Raw genomic sequence first — 7,301 nt, 5'->3', positions numbered from 1 at the left:
TAGAACAAAAATTCAGCACCCCTTTTAAAGTGAAATGTTTTAATTTAGATAAAGTGGAGTCAAATTGCTTGCTATCAGTTTTGTCCTTACTTTATTATCCCAATCAGTGTAGTCTTAAAGAACCTATATTTTAATGGGATTAAAAAAGTGTAGAGGAAGGCTTGAATAGCCCCATGTTCATTGCCATTAATTTTTACTTCTAAATGAAGCAGGGTGTGAGTGAAATCTCTAGGCGTTATAGGCAGCTTTACTAACTTGCCAGAAGCTATGAAGTCATTCAGCAAAGAAAATGCTGAACTGTGGGGAACTTACTACTGAGCTAGTACATTGAGTAAATGTGGCATCCTTTTCTACTTTGTCTCAAATGTCATTGGTATAAGTGCTGGAGAGACTGAAGTTAAAAATAAAATCTTCCTACAATCCAGCAAAACTTCTCTGTATAGGTTTAAAGTCAAGAAAGAAAAGTTTGTCTTGAAGCAAGTATTAAATCATTGCATCTTGGGAAATTTTATGAAATTGTAAAGGCATAGCGCAATTAGTCAGCAAACAAAACCCAATGGCAAAGATTAAAACAGAGACTGAAGGAACACCCATTCAGAGTCTGCCCCACATGTGGCCCATGCATATACAGCCATCCAATTAGACAAGATGGATGAAGCAAAGAAGTGCAGACCGACAGGAGCCGGATGTAGATCGCTCCTGAGAGACACAGCCAGAATACAGCAAATACAGAGGCGAATGCCAGCAGCAAACCACTGAACTGAGAATAGGACCCCCGTTGAAGGAATCAGAGAAAGAACTGGAAGAGCTTGAAGGGGCTCGAGACCCCATATGTACAACAATGCCAAGCAACCAGAGCTTCCAGGGACTAAGCCACTACCTAAAGACTATACATGGACTGACCCTGGACTCTGACCTCATAGGTAGCAATGAATATCCTAGTAAGAGCACCAGTGGAAGGGGAAGCCCTGGGTCCTGCTAAGACTGAACCCCCAGTGAACTAGATTGTTGGGGGGAGGGGGACAATGGGGGAGGTGGGGAGGGGAACACCGATAAGAAAGGGGAGGGGGAGGGGGATGTTTGCCCGGAAACTGGGAAAGGGAATAACACTCGAAATGTATATAAGAAATACTCAAGTTAATAATAATAAAAAAAATCAAAAAAAAAAAAACCCAATCCATTTGTGTGTATTTTCAAGTGATAAATGGCTCTCAAATAAGAGGATCCAAGAAGAGCATTTATTAAAACCAGTCTATCTAAAACTCAACTGGGACTGCAGTGGCTACCTGTGTTTCTTAATTGATAAGAGGAAAATGTTCACAATCTTCATCTTTAAGAAAATAGAGTCATTCAATACCCAAAGAAGGCACTTTTTGGCCTTCTACAGATGTGGAGACAGGGATTGTAGGCTTTCCTTTTATAGGCTGAGAATTCGATGGCATGGCCTCGAGGCCTGTGAGCATTTTCAGGTCATGAGCTGGCAAAAGCATCATCCAGATTTTGAAAACAATTTATGTGCTTTTTCAAAGAGACCAGGTAAACAACCGTACTGTTTCCTAGATGAAAACTCCAAGGAAGAGTATGGACAAAACTCGCTTTACCTGTTGTAGGAAAATTTAATCTCTTATTTAAAACCATTACTTTTAAATTACTTTGAAGTACTTTTCATTTCAGTCCAAGTGATTTTACCTTCTCTTATTCTCAACACTCGAGCAATGAGGCTCACAGTTCCACGCCTTCTACTACTGGGGAAAAAGAAGTGTAAGGTCTCAACTTTGCTGCAGAGTATGATAGTTTAAGTGCTGCTGCTTTAAAAGATCCACCATAAAAAGAATGGTTTAATAATAATTTATAAAACAAAAATTTCTGTTCAACGGTATTTATTTATTTTTCCTTTAGAACGACTGTAGGAAAAATGAAACTGAGTAACAAAAGCTATGTTAGAGTTGGGTCAATGTCCGGCCCACACTGTTATGTCCTGCAGAAGAAGAGAATGGGGGACAAGAGATGCAAAGAAGGACGCCAAGACAAGAGTCTGATCAAGGCGACAATTTTATTTTTTCCCAAGGCTGAATTTATACCATAGCAGGGGTAACAGAGAGAGGGGGAAGTGGGAAACATTTACACAGGTCAAGGACAGATCTCTTGTCGTCAGGCAATCTGCTGACTTCAACAGGATGTCAGAAAGGTCACAAGTTTGTCCTGTCATTAGGCATCCTGACCACTAGATTTGTATTAGTCTTCTGCAGTTGGCTGGGGATTTTCCATGAACCTAGTCATACTTAACTCTAACTATATATATTAACATCAATAATGGAGGGTTTTAAGGGCATCGCTCCTAACAACACACTTTACACTCTCTTTTAAATATTTCATCTACTATTAGTGAGCTATTTCAGGCTAACTTCAGCAAAGGCTCAGGTGGAGTCATCCTTTCTCCATGCCTGAATTTGTGAATCATTATGAAGACTCGTGTCTAATCATTTGGCAGTTTTGACAGCTGAATTATGGTCATTGGCTCTTTAAAACGTGAGGATAAATTCTCACCAAACCACACAGTGGCAGGAACACAGACGTTGAAAACATCCAGTCTAGTTTTATTCTATCTTTGCCATGTGCCAACTAGCGGCATTATCCTACCTCCATGCCATGCTATGGGGATTAAATGAAGTTAAGTAGTGAGTTCAGTGCTGACTATCAAATGAAAGCAGGTCTGAGTGACACTGAGGAAGTGTCCTTGGGATAAAAACATTTCAATACCCTCGCAAGATACATAATTTTATGTTTTACTTTAGGATTTCAAATAATATTCCTGGATTTACTTTCTTTAATTTCCAATATTTTTTCACAAATGTTATTTAGGTATTTATACTAAAATCATTTTTTTAATTCACACTCATGAGTAAAAACAGATTAATTAGTATCTTTCAATGTCTCTGATTTTATTTAAAATTAGAAATGGATTTAGCAGACACATCTGTTATGAAGTAAAAAAGGCGAGACCATGCTATCCCCTTGGTGACATATTAGATATTTTTTCTTTTTTAGATAAGACATCATTTTTAAGAGCATTCTGTTTAGTAGGACAATGGGCCAAAAACTTGATTTTACCTGTCAGGGAAGTAGTGATAAGCTGTGTTTGAAAACCCAGTATTGTTTCTTTCAGCATGTGAAACTTAAAAACAGCCTTTCTATTATACACATGTAGTAGGGTCCAGAAACATTCTGTTTTCTAGCGACGACTGAGAGAACTTTCTACTGATCACAGTAAAATATATTTTTAAGATAATTTAAGCAACAAGGCTAGTTTTTGATAACTGTAAATTTTATTTTTACTAATTAATTTTCTAGAAATATCTAGAAACAGAAAATCCAAGAGTGTAATCACTTATCATACTTAGTGACATAAATGTTGTTCTGATCAAAACTCAGGCTTATTAAATATGCTTCTTAAAAATGTTCAAAAAGTTATTTTTCAAATGACGAATACACTCATGAATTCTTTCACAGAACTTTGTAAAATAAACAGAGATCACTTAACAAAAGATTGCTTCAAGAATATTTTGTTTTTTGAAAAGTTCTTCATTTTACTAACACTGTTATTATTTGTCACATCTATGATTTCTAATGCTTGCATTTCGTTTCGTGTGTCATTGGTGTTGAGGAGTTTAAGAATATTTTAATTTGAAGTTAGAATAATAAAGTTGAGAAGTCAATGACAAAGCATGAATAATAAGACAATAAAAATAGTCAGGATGGTGCAGATTTACAGATCTAGTTAAAAAGTGGCTGAAAGTTGGAAATAAAGGGAATGGAGCTTCATATTTGCCATAGCTGAGAGAAATGATGTCAGAGGTCTCATCTAAAGACCAATAAAAATTAGGCGTGTCTGGTTAAAAGGAGGATAGAAGCCTGCTATTTTGCAGTATAGTTGCTATGTGAAAACGAGAAGTCACCAAGGAAAACCCAGTCAACCAGAGGCAAGTAGCCATCTGAGAGCAAACCTCTCTACCTCTCTTGGCAGTACTGGGTGTTTTGGCACATGGCCAGAGCCTCTGAGTGGAAACAATAACATGATAAGTTTCCTGCCTGAAATAGTGCCCAGGAAAGAATTCCTGGTCTCCACCCTGTTGATCACATGCTGTTCTCTCAAGTGCCTAAGTGCCTAGAACATTACTTGTTCTATTTGTTCTAAGTACCTCAGAACATTACACTGGGAAGACACAGCTATGCCCAGAAGAAGCTGGCAGGAGCATAGTGCCAGTTCTAATGATGCATTAGTAGGCATGTGTGAGGAACCAGGGAAATTTTCAAGAGGTGAATTTGACAGGAGCTACTAACCTTGTGTCTTCCTAAGGCAACCATTGAGGAAAAAAGAATTACTCTTTTTAAGCCCCTGTTTGTATGTACAGATTAGGTCTCAGCAAATTCAGAAAGGGTTCTCTAGTGAGTGACTGAGTCTTCCCATATTCTAAGAGGGAGGGGCTTGACAGGTTCTGATGATTGGCCCTTTGTTCCTACGAATGAACATGCCTGAGTGTGGGCACTGGAGAGGGCTGATAAAGAAGACACTTGAAATCTTTTGAGTTGCATTTGCCTGAATAGTCCCATGAATAAACAAAACCTGAGCGAACAAATAATACCCATGGTCAGCTGCTATAAGTAGGTTATGTAATTTTAGGGTCAAACACCTACATTTCAGGGGAGAATGCTACTGCTGAAATTAAAAGCCTGTCAATACATGTTATCGCCTGTTTCAGTGCAAACTCATGAAGAATTGTTGAGAAATTGGTAGCCAAAGTGCCTGAGTCACAGATTCGCTCCTTTAGGAAATCAGATTAAGCTTTAGTTTATGATAATGCTTAAGAGAACATGTTCAGAAGGAACCATGTTGTCCTCTTGTCCTTTCAACATTGGCTCCATGATATTGCAATAAGTAGGCTTAATAACCCAGAGTAGAGGAATGCTAGGGCACTGAGGCTGCAGAAGGTGGGGGGTGGGGAAGCACCATCCTGTAAGTGAGGGTTGGGGGGATAGATGGTTTAACTGGGAAGGGGATAGCATTTGAAATGTAAATAAATAAAAATAACCAATAAAAAGTATGCCTCCAAATGGATCACCCTCTTCTCTCATTGAACCATGATCTCAAACAGTATACTCAGAAATGTGTGCCTTCAGTTGAGTGTGATTGAGAAAGTGCCTCCAACCACTGTAACTGTCTCTGCTGGATGATTATACAAAGGCTTCTCACATTAAATAACGTCTATTTCTTTTCTTTAGGGAGAATATTGCACTGGAAATAGCCATCTTTCTTTTTTATTTTTATATTGGATATTTTACATATTTATATTTCAAATGTTATCCCCTTTCCCCACTTCACCATCCTCCCTTCCACCCCTTACCCTGCTTCTATAAAGATGCTCCCACTCTCATCCACCCACTTCCACCTCAACACTCTGGCATTCCTCAATACTGGGGAAACGAGCCTTCATAGGACCAAGGACTTCTTCTCCTATTGATGCCAGGTAATGTCATCCTCTGCTACATATGCTACTGGAACTCTGGGTTGCTCCATGTGTACCATATTGCCAAGAAGTGCTTGCTGACAGGAGTTTGATATAGCTGTCCCCTGAGAGGCTCTGCCAGGACCTTACTGATACAGATAAGGATGCTTGTGGCTAACCATTGTACTGAACACAGGGACAATGCGGGAGTGTTCCTCTTTTCTCCACATTCTTGCCAGCATCTGCTGTCTCCTGGGTTTTTAATCTTAGCCACTCTGACTGGTGTGAGGTGGAATCTCAGGGTTGTTTTGATTTGCATTTCCTTGATGACTAAGGATGTTGAAAATTCCTTTAGGTGCTTCTCGACCATTCAAGATTCCTAAGTTGAGAATATTTCATTTAACTCTGTACTCCATGTTTAATAAGATTTTTTGGTTCTCTGGAGTCTAACTTCTTGAGTTTTTTGTATATATGAATATTAGCACTCTATTGAATGTAGAGCTGGTAAAGATCTTTTCCTAATCTGTAAGTTGCCATTTTGTCCTATTGACAGTGTCCTTTGCCTTATAGAAGCTGTCTCCTGAGAGGCTCTGAGAGAGTCTGACCAATACAGATGCTGTTGTACACAGCCAAGCATTGGACTAAGTTCAGGGACCCCAAAGCAGAAGTTAGTACAAGGACTGCAGTAGTTGAAGGGGTTTGAAATCCCTTGGGAGGAACAACAATATCAATCAACCAGACCCCCCCCCCAGAGCTCCTAGGAACTAAACCACAAACCAAAGAGTACACACAGAACAACCTATGGTTCCAGCTGCGTATGTAGCACAGGTTTGCCTTTGGCATAAATGGGAGGAGAGGCCCTAGGTCCTGTGTATGCCTGATGCCCTAGCATATGCTAGGTTGGTGAGGCAGGAGTAGGTGGGTATGTGGGGGAGCAGCCTCCTAGAGGCAGGAGTGAAGAGATATGGGATGAGGGGTAGGAGGAGGGAAATTGGGAGGGAGGGGAGGGACAACATTTGAAATGTAAATAAAAAAATAACCAATAAAAGAGAAAGTAAATCTATGAATAGACTGATTCTTACAAAAAGGGGATCTTAGGATCCCTACCCTTACTCCCACTTCCTTCTGTTTTTGCTTTGGGAAAGTTCTTGACAGATAATCATGTCTTTAGGTTGGAATTTCTAGCCTTTAAATTCATGAGCCAATGAAGTACTGAGAAATGCATCCATGTCCTACAGCATCAGAGTTCTTAATGAAATCAAATAGTTTTTAGCTGATAATCCCTAGAAATGGTCTAATATTCTGATTTCATCAAAGCAGATAATTCAAAACAGAATCTTTGGTGGCAAATTTTTTCACTCATTTTAAGGCACATTTTCTGCAAGTCAGTTCATGGTTTTCCTCCAGAGCTATTTGCCCATTATTAAAGAAAAGAAGTATACTGGGAGGGACAAGAAGGCAATATGATTTTGTGCTTATTATTGACAGCAATAATCCAAGTCTGGATACTCAGTACAGCCAAACCCAAGGAAATAGTTCTCAATATGTCCAGTGTCCATAGAAAAGGACTAGACAAGATTAAGAATGAGGTTGACCGAAGGGATTTGCAGAGCACTTTAATTCTAATGTGCACATCTGTTTCCCTAGGATTAGGCCAAGTGTTTGCTAAATGATACCCATTTAAGTTAGTCTTCTATTCCACAAAGATCAGGGTTTCGAATGTATTGATATTTACATTTCATAGAGATGTTTCCTAGGCTCTACTAAATACATTTCACAGTGTGTAAAAACAGTTCA

Source organism: Rattus norvegicus, chromosome 18 (assembly GCF_036323735.1).
Source record: "Rattus norvegicus strain BN/NHsdMcwi chromosome 18, GRCr8, whole genome shotgun sequence".
NCBI lineage: Eukaryota > Metazoa > Chordata > Mammalia > Rodentia > Muridae > Rattus > Rattus norvegicus.
This window is presented reverse-complemented; position numbering follows the sequence as displayed.